This window comes from Sminthopsis crassicaudata, chromosome 4, assembly GCF_048593235.1.
Source record: "Sminthopsis crassicaudata isolate SCR6 chromosome 4, ASM4859323v1, whole genome shotgun sequence".
NCBI lineage: Eukaryota > Metazoa > Chordata > Mammalia > Dasyuromorphia > Dasyuridae > Sminthopsis > Sminthopsis crassicaudata.
Window position 1 is genome coordinate 253,556,246 of NC_133620.1, and position 10,361 is coordinate 253,566,606.

The 10,361-nt window shown below is 40.5% G+C and overlaps 1 protein-coding gene across 4 annotated transcripts in view; it reads right to left on the minus strand.

The window, feature by feature from the left end:
• The window catches only part of PHF3 (PHD finger protein 3), a 106,754-nt gene extending 100,580 nt beyond the window's left edge, over nt 1-6,174 (minus strand). For 2 of the 4 annotated variants that reach the window (XM_074310590.1, XM_074310589.1), the window contains exon 1: nt 5,779-6,174. The gene's annotated coding sequence lies outside the window, so the exon portion shown is untranslated. The remainder of the gene's footprint in view (nt 1-5,778) is intronic. The other 2 variants (XM_074310592.1, XM_074310591.1) reach the window with 1 other exon arrangement.
• Nucleotides 6,175-10,361: the final 4,187 nt, after the last annotated feature.

Genomic DNA, 10,361 nt, shown 5'->3' on the forward strand with positions numbered 1-10,361 from the left:
TTGAATTTGTAAATTATCTTTTCTCTTGCAAAATAGGTAAATAAATAAACCTTTAAAAATTGTAACTTGAGGCACAGACTAGAGAAAGGAACAAGGGAAGTGACTGTGAAAGGAACTGACAGCAAAAAGTACCCAGGGGCAGTGGCAGTAAACAGGTGACAGATAATTAGGACTTGGGGTGCTACAGATGACTGAATTCAAGGTCTCAAACTGGCTCAAAGCTCAAGAAAGTTTATGCCTCTGATAAAGGATCAGGAAATTTTTGTGAAAAAGCAAGGATTCTTTCCTAAATCCAAAAGGAGAAACTGGTACTCAAATGTAGATGGAAAAACTGGTTTTCAGCTAAAGGACTAATACTCTTTTTACAGGGGGCATGTATTTAATATTTTATTTATTATAGTTGCACCTTAAGATATATATCCTCACTTATCATTGAGGAAAAACAATTTGGCCTGACTCCTAGCAGGAAGAAGAAACAAAAGGGATGACTGTACTGAATCCTTTTCCAGATCTGGAAGATCCTACAAACTAACATACTAGTATGTTAGGTAAATCCACCTGGAAGCTTATTTATCAAAAGACAAGCCCCCAAAAAAGATAGAGGGGGTACAATCTGCACAGGTAGCCAGCAAGACAGATTTTACAGGACTAAGATCACAGATTTTAGTTATATCCTATAAATTCTAGTAGCACTCTTTTCCCCTCCCCAAAGCACACTTCTCTGTACATCCAATATGTTGTCAAGACCTGTAGCAGACATTATCCTTGTAAAGCTTTTCATTGCCCCTTTCTCTCTGTGACACTGCAATTACCCTGGTGTAAGGCCTCTTATCACCTCACATCTGGACTATTACAATAGAATGTTGATCAGCCTGTCTGATACAAGTCTCTCTTCACTATAGTGGATCTTTCACTCAGCTGTCAAAAGTGATCTTGGGTGCAGCAGAGAAAGCATCAGTCAGTAGGACCTGAATTCAAATGTGATCTGACATTTAACTCTTCACACTTCCTAGCTGTGTGACCCTGAGCAAGTCACTTAATCCCTCAACAACAACAAAAATGATGTTGCTTAATTGTTAAGTCTGACCAGGTCACTGCTCTATTCAAACCCCAGTGGCTCCAATCATCTCTATGATAAAATATGAAATCATCTATTTGGCATTCAAAGTTTTTTATACCCTTCTCCTCTCCCTCAAAAATTCTTTCCAGATTCTTACATTTTATAGCAGCTGTATAATTTTTGATCTAATGACACTGGCCTGGCTTCTTTGTAGTTCCTTGAACAAGACATTCTACCTTGGCGCTGGGCATTTTCACTGGTCTTCCTCAGTGCAAAGAGTTCTCTCCCTCCTCCTCTCCATCCCCCGGCTGCCTTCAAATTTTACACAAAATCCTACCTTTTCCAAGAAGCTCTTATTCCTGTGCCTTCTGTTGATTATTTTCCATTTATCATATGTGTTTTTATTACAATATGGAGAGGAACAAAAAAAAGCAAGAGTTTATTTGCACCTAATGTTGTCTCCATTAGACTGCAAGTTTCTTGACAATAGGGACTCCTTGTACTTTTTTTTTTTTTGTAACATCAAGGCTTAGCACACAGTGCCTAGTACATACTAAGTGGGTGCCTGATAAATGTTTACCAACCTATTTTGCTGAACTGACTGAAGTTTCTACAAAATCTGGTTTAGTAATCAGTGGTCTAGATATAAAACACTAGCTGGAAGTGAGAGGTCACTTATAAGCAGGGGAATAAACCATTAGTTTTCAATCAACAACTTCCTTATTTGTAAATAAAATGGGAAAAAATTTATAGCTATTTTTTTTTAAGTCTGTGGAAGGGGGGGGGGAGGGAAGCAAATACATGCCAGACATCTCTAAATATCTCTCTTTAGGATTACTAAGTGAGAACTGAGGTTGTCTGGATAGTTACAAGGTGAGAACTCAGGTTGACTTGATAGAGGGGGCAAGCTCATTGGCTGGGGTGGTTCTTCCCAGAAGCCCTTGCATTATCCCACGCCCATTCTCTGGGAGGATAAAAAAAGAGGACTCTCAGAGAAAGAGAAGACTCTGAATTGCATCAAGCTTGACGGGGCTCTCTGCAGGAAGGGAAGTCACTTCTAAGGACAAGAGTTAACAGCAACTGCCTGGAGACAACGGTTCACTACAGGAAGAAGAATCTGTCTGAAAGATTTGAGTAGACACAGCAGATCTCTTCCCAGAGAGCGATCCGGCAGCTTCTGGAGACGACAGCTCGCTACAGCCACCTATGAGAGTATATCTTATTACTGTGTCAAAATGGATGATCCTGATCTATTTTATTACATTAAAAATTTTTAATTTATTCATAATTTAGACTGATTACTTCCTGGTGCATTCTGAATAACTCCCTATTTAAAATCTGAAATTATGACTACCTCAATCTGTGTTTTCCAAATTTTTCTCCAACACTTAATCCCCCATATGAAGACAAGAGATGCTTGCTAATGTTCAATTTACTGACTCATATTCCATTTACTATTAACAAGATATTCCAAAAGCTAAAAAATTATCAATCTTTGCTAGAAAAATTAACTGACTCAACTGTTCTTTAAATTCTTTATACAACTTTTGATTCAACTATTGAAATACACTGCTTTACTAGCTGAATGTACTTTGGTTTTGACACATAATTGGCTTTTTTAATCTTGAACATGGCCTATTTATGTTTCACATTTTTCTTTTTAACCGCCAATTTCATATACTTGGTATTCTATAAACAAATCTTTCGTGCTAAGCTTCTACTTGGCAGAACTTGATCAATTTCACTTTGTAGAGAGCTTTAAGGTTTGGAAATTCTTTCCTCAACAATTTTGTACAATCATTTAACCATTATTGCCTCTATTCTACAGATGAAAATACTGAGATTAAGGGGGTAAATGGCTTATCCTTGGTAACTGAGCTAGTAAGAAGTATCACATATTGGATTCAAAAAAGATGAACAATTCAGGGGCACCTAGGGCCCTGTGAATAGGGCACCAGCCCTGAAGTCAGGAGGACCTGAGTTCAAATATGATCTCAGACACTTAACACTACCTAGCTGTGTGACCCTGGGCAAGTCACTTAATCCCAAATGCCTCTGCAAAAAGCAAAAAGAAAAGAGTAACAATACCACAGTGTTCCTGTGGAAAAAGTTGTATGAGGTTTATTTTAACAATCTGGAAAGTATTACTAATTCAGTTTCCAAACTGCAAAGCTGTGGCAAAGTACCATGTCAATGAAAATGACGAATCAGCAATGTACAGGGTCTAAAGCAGCCTATAGATTAGCCCAAAAGTTTTCCAATGTCTCCCAAAATACAAAAGTGTTAAGAAAAGAAACATTGTAACTCTAGAGAAAGTTTAACATACAGGATAGAGTCGATTCCAGTATCAATCAAGAAGATCTGGATTCAAGTCTTGCCTAAGACTATGACCCTTAGCAAGTTATTTAACTTGGTAGTGCCCTGAGAAATTCTCTAAGGTTATAAATTGCAAAACAGCTGCCAAAATTTGTTAGTGGGCTAAGTTTCCTCAAAAGATGTTTCTTCGTCAAGAATATACAAGTCTCAACAACAATAAAAAATCCTAGTGCAGAAATACTATCAAACTTACAAAGCTGGAAAGCATATACTGAAATACTTAAGAACTCGATGCAGTCTTACTTCCATATTAATTCACAATTTAGAGCATGTGTAAGTCACAATTCATCAGCCTACAGATGAGCTTCCTCATCTGTAAAAGATGCATATTTTAGAAGCTGCTTTCTAAAAGCACCTAGGGCAAATCTCCAAGAATGAAAATGCAACTCTACTTTCAGCAAGTTCCCGGTTTCAGAGCTAGTTTCAATACTAACTGATGTAAAGTAATTCTGGTAGGTATGATTCAAAATAAAAATTCATTTACAAAAAGTTTTGTAATTTAGTAAGGAGCAAGATATTCTATCTTATTACCATAGGAGAGAAAATGGGGTTAACAGATTGTAAAAAGAGCAAAATTAGAAGAGGAATGGAATATAAAATAAAACCTTACCATAGAAGTGAGGGAAAAAATCCAAGACAGAAAAGTGTCACTGCATCAATTTGAAAACTAGAATAAATCATGGAGATGATCTTCTCAACTACTTTGTTTTAGGGATGTCTAGGAACTTGCCTCAAAGTCAAATAAGAAAGACAGTATTTCAACCCAGCATGTCCCTCTCCAACTCTTAATATAGTACTTTACAGATTATATCACACTGGCTCACATAAGAAAGGAAAAAAAAAAATGAAGTAAATGTAATTATTGATAACCCATGTGAGCATGTAAAGTCAGTAAGCTTTTTATGACAGTTTTTGTGCATTAGAAAAGCAATGTAAATTCCAAGTGTTCACCTTTTCCAGTTCTTGATTTGTATCCTTTACACTACCGGTCCCAGGCATCCTAAATCTAACTGCCAAAGTAGATGTCACTTTATGAATCAAAATGAGATAACCCCTTAAACTTTAGTTTTACATAAGTGCTACTAAAAAAAAAAAGGGGGGGGGATTAAGTCAAGCAATGAAGAAAGGCATTTTTTTACACATTTGAAAAATTTCTTATATCAGTTTTAAAAATAAGAGGTGTTAACTCATCTTTAGCACCTAACACAGTACCTGGAAGATACGAATGCTTACTGAATTAAAACATAACTGAAGGAAAAAACCTGCTGTTGTGATGTATTTTACGGTTTACATCCTTAAAAGTAAAATTATGTTTAATTTGTTATCTAAGTCTCACACGGGAAAGATCATATAAATTTTGCCAAAGGAAATGAAAAGAATGCTTTTCTCTCAGTGTTAACCTATCTATAAACGGTTCACTTAAAACTATAGTTGATATGTAATTAATACTTAACTACACAGTATTATGTAAAATGGAAGTTCTAAGATCACATTTTTGAGGGTTTCCTTCCTAAAAATACTGATTAAGTCACTGGCTCCTTAGGGGCAGTACATCATTTTAAAAGCCAATGAAGGCATGGTTTGGGTTATGTGTCCCTCCATTTATTCCCCCGGACCCCTCCCCCTTAGGTCAGAGGATCAGTTACTAAGCACCATTAAAACACCAACCACGAGTGGCTCGTTAAATTACATGGTGTCTCAGCAGGCAAGATGAGTGGGCTTTCCGCCTCAGCCTGAGCCGACGGGAAGGCCAGTGTTAAGCATACACACGCACACACGAGGTGGCAGGAAGGGATGAAGCTCAGGTAACTCCTCCGGCCACACGCGCGCCAGGACGCGGCAGTGTAGGCCGATGCCAATCCCCGGCGCCCGGCCACTCCCACGCCCTCTCCACCGGGTCCGAGCCAGGGCCACGCTTAGGCCCAAGCTGTCCCTATCGGCCCGGCTGCCGGAGGCGAAACCCCCGCCAGCCTGCCTTCCCCCGGGGCCCCACGCACATAAGAGGCCCGCGGGCTGGGGAAGAAGTCACGGCCGGACGCGCCTCCGGAGGAGGAAAGGAAAGGGGGCAGCAGAGAGAGTGGGGTTCCCGAGGGGCAGAGGCCGCCGCTCCCCCCCCACGACCGCCGCCTTACAAACGGTCTCGCAGGGCCCGGGAGGGAGGACGTTGCGCAGGAGGCCGGGGTGGCGCTGTCTCCACCCTAGGGGAGAGCGGGGCGTCCACCGTCCCCACTGCCCTGGGTACGGGGTAGGGGAAGCAGAAGCGGGAGGAGGTGTGTTTGGGAGAGGAATGGGGGAGGGGACGGGAGCCTGTCTCCCAGGACGCGGCCGCGGCCGCAACTCACCCAGCTCCGCCCGACGAGCGCTACCACTGGCAGCAGGAGGAAGATGGTGGCCACAGCAGCCGCCGCCGCCGCCGCGGAGGAGGGGGGAATCGTGGGTGCCGCCGAGAGGGGGTATGCGCAGGACGTCGTCGTCGCTGCTGCCGCAGCCACTGCCTCCTATCTTCCAGGAGCTTAGGCTGTCAATGCGACTGCTACCACCACTGCCGCGGTCGTGGTCGTCCTCGCCCTCGTCTTCCTAATCGTCGTCGTCTTCGTCTCCGTCCGCCGGCCCCGGGCCCAGGGGTCGCTCGCCTCGTGCTGTCTCCGCCGCTGCGCAAGACCCCGCAGCCATCTGCGTGAAGCGGCGCGAGGGCAGAGAGCAGGGCCGCCTCACGTGACCCCACTGTTTACCGTTCCGTGGGCAAGCGGCCTGGGCGGCTGCGCCTGCGCGCTACGAAGACGCCAACACCAACACCAATACCACCACCCCCACGTTAAATTTTATATATTTTTTTTCCAGCTTCGGGTTCCTTCGGGCGATTCCCCTGCTGCCTCCTCCTCCCTCCTTTTTCCCTTTACAAAATGGCTACTTCTCAACCTCTCCCCTTCTTCCCCCAAACAGAGACAATTTAATGAAAAAATTAACTCGGCCTCTATTAGAAGTATTTAACACTCTGGACCAATAATAATAATTGCAACTAGTTTTTATATAACATTTAAGGTTTTTAACAACTATTATACAAATATCTAATTTTAATCTCCCAACCACCTCCGGAAGATAGGTGCTATCAATGACCCTATTTTACAAATAAGGAAATTGAGGAGGAGAAACCTTAAGTGACTTACCCAGGACCACACAGCGAGTCTGAGGCAGAATTTTAACTCGGGACTATATAATCCACGGCCACCCAGTTTCAGGATCTGGCCCAGACCCAGGCCTGGAGAATGTCCCCAAGCAAACATTTGCTCAAAAATAACGAATAAATAGGTCATCTGCCTCATAATCCATTAACAGGACCCAAAAGAGTATAGGAGCATAGATTTAGTATTGGAGGGACATCTAACCCAAAACTTTTTTTTTTTAATCGAATAGAAATCAGAGATGAAAAATATGGAGCAAACATAGGACTTGAACGCAAGTTTCTAGGAGGAAGCCTCTCTCACCATTTCCACTATCACACTGTCCTTACCCTTAAATGTAATCTCCAGTTAATTTGTTAAGAGAAAAAAAAAAAAAAAAGTCCTAATTAGTAACAACGAGATGTACTGGAAATAGCCAAGTATTTGGATGCCGACGACGTCCATTAGAATCTAGCCTCCACTATTTACTACCTGTGCAACCTTAAACAAGTAACAACCTTTCTGGGCTTCAGGGAATGTCATCTGTCAAATGAGGGAGTTGAATCCCAAGGATCGTTAAGACCCTTTTCAGCTCATATGCTATGGCCACGTTTCTTTCCAGAAGATGCCTTCCTTCATCCTTTTTCTACAAACTTGGTTGTGGTTAGGTTCGAAGTGGTGAGTGGAGTAGAAATTAACAAAATCTGACGATTTAAATCACCTTGAGACAGCGCTCCCAAACTTCCTTCAGTCCTTCCTACTTTTAGATTTTTCACCTCTTAGCAACCTCCGCCTTCTCCTAACACACACTCCTCAAGCAGTCGGTATTCAGTAAAAAGGGAGAAATAATAGCACCTACTTAGCAGCGCTGTAGCGAGGATATATTTGCAAAGTGCTTTTGTTTTTGTGTTCCCTAGCACCTATCTCGACCTTGTACTTAGAGGCTTAAAGTTGAATTGAATTGAGATAATTATGACCAGACTGCCTACAGATCCCTGAAGAAATGAGAAATTAAATAGGAGTAGAAAAACAAAAAAACTTCGCAGGGAAAAGGGAATAGGTAGGTAAGAGTTTGAAACTGAAGGGTTTGCCTTTTTAATGCTGAACTTCTGAACCCCTTTGGGTAGGTGCAAAATGAGAGAAGGACTGGAGAGGCAATTAGTTCAGGGGCTGCTGGAGACAATTAAAACTTAACAATAACAATGTTACCTAATCTTTTAAAACTGTTTTTAAATTAATATTAAGGCAACAATACACTGATTATTTTTAGATTTTTATACCAAAATGGCAAAATTTTAATTTAATTGCTACCAGAACGCAATTCTTGGAACTATTTGGTGCCATGGGTCACAGCCAAAGTGCCTCACAATCATATTTCATTTTAATTAACTAGCATTGCACTTTTGTTATTGTTGTTCAGTCGTGTCAGACTTTATGTGACCTCATAGACAAAGATACTAGAGTGTTTTTTCATTCTTTCTGGTGTCCTATTTTATAGATAAGTAAGAGGCAAATAGGAGTTTAGCTACTTATCCAGGGTCACACCACTAGTAAATGTTTGAGGTCAATTTTGAACTTAGATCTTCCTGACTAGAGGCTCAGCATGCAATCCATTTAGGTACTTAGCTGCCCTAGCACTGTACTATTAGAAATTATTAAGGTTAAAAAAATAAAAAGACAATCCCAACTTTTAAGAAAATTGCATTTTATCACAAGAAGTATACAAATGCAAAAATTTATGCAGAATAAATAAATAAGGAAATGTTCAGCATCCCCACCTCATTCAGACTTTGACCCAGGCCATAGCAGGCCACTGCTTTTATTGAATTTGAATATTTAGTTTGGAGAGGATAAGGAATCTTCACACCTACCCTTCTCCTGCAAGTTTTCTTTTTGGCTTATATTGTATCCTCATTGCTTAGCACAGTACCTGGCATATATAGTAAGCACTTAATAAATGCTTCTGGCCTTGCCTTACCTCAATCAACAAAGCTGCAAAGAGGCATAGTATATACTTTTTCTATATTCAAGTGGAAATGTATGGATAAGCCCTCAATGGTTTGAAAAGACCATGAGACTTTGGGCCATTGGATGAAAGGTAGATGATACCAAATAGCAAACAACTTGTGAATGATTGGCTGAGAAAATCAATAGCAAACAACTTATGAATGATCGACTGAAAATCAAGTCATCTTTTTGGGCTACATTTAAAAATAGTAAGTCTTGTCAACTAGGAAACCAAACCACTCGTGGAAGACTCCAAAATTAGAAATTGTGTATTCTAGTATCCTGAGAGGAAAAGATAGGTAGGGAGAAAATTTCTCCCTCTCTCCCCTAATTCCTCCCACATAATACATTTTTATTTTGAGAGACTGGAACACTAGGAGACACAATATCCAGCCAAAGGCAAAGAGATATGCTGAGAACAAATGCAAACAATCATATATTCAGAAAGATAATGTCTACAACTGAGCCTGATTCAGGCAACGCTCTGGTAGTTTAGATCCAAAACTGGAATTAAATTAAATGTTCAGAATGTCATTCAACATTTTATAAAAGATTTATTTAACAAGCAATGGAAGAATATTCAACATGTTACTTACTCAATAAGGACATTTCATCAATTCTACTAGGCACACTTTATAGGTGTTGGTTAACCCATAGTGAGAAACCTCAAAAAGGGAACTGAGCCTCTTTAATGAAACAGGTTGTAGTCCCTTTAAGAAACTATTTCTTTTTGATCTGTGATCCCTTTCAGAGTCTCAACCATTCCTGGGGAAGGCATATCTCCGTCGCCCTCCCCCCTCCCCCATAAGTTATCTTTCCAGGATGCCAGGGCCTTTGATTCAATCCTGATCAAAAAGCACTCCTTTGAAGTGTTGTTAATTCCAAAAGGAGATCCAGCGTGTCCCAGCCCCTACTAAAGATACCCAATATAACAGCTTTCCTCCACTAAGGTCTTTGCAGATGGACCTAGGTAGCTCACTCAGCCACCAGGACCTTCTGTCCATTGAGAAAGCATTCTCAGTGCAAAACTCCATTTTCCAATAAATCTGCCACTATAGAAGTCAGTCTCTTGGTAAACTGATTTCTATCCAACAATAAACTTTCATTTTGCAACTAATAATTCGGGAATAAGTGAATTCTTTCACTCCTAAAACCTGTGGCCAGTTTAAAGGGGATTCTTAACAACTCTCTTATTGCCACTACAGGACCACCAGGAATTGAGACCACTCAAACCTCATCACTTAAGAAGTCATCATATCTGAGCTAATTCTTTAAATCAATCAAATCTTGAAGATAGTCTCTCTACTTTTTAAGAAAAATTACCCAAACTTTTGTGAAACAAGAAATTGAGAAAAGTTAGTCCAGCCTATACAGCAGGACCCTAAGAAATATGGTTGACCAGTAAAATCAGCTTCAAAGAACCTGATTGCCTCAGGACAGACAAGTACTGGCTCTGGATTCAACCTGATATTATAGATCCTTTGGGGGTCCATCTGGGTGCATCAGCAGAGTTATTCCTAAATGGGATTTCATGAGAATTCTACAAAGTTAACAAGGGATTTAGACTAACTAGGAATTTTTCTAAACAAGTCTCTCATTACTTTTGTACTTTTTTATTTGAGCCTACTCTCTCTAGGAATTTTTTATATGTAAGAGGAGAGTGGATCTCTGATTTGGGTGTGGGATGAAGATATTTTTGTTACTTTTCTTGCTTTGTCTTAGTAAACATCTTTTTTAGAAGCTCATTAATTCTGACT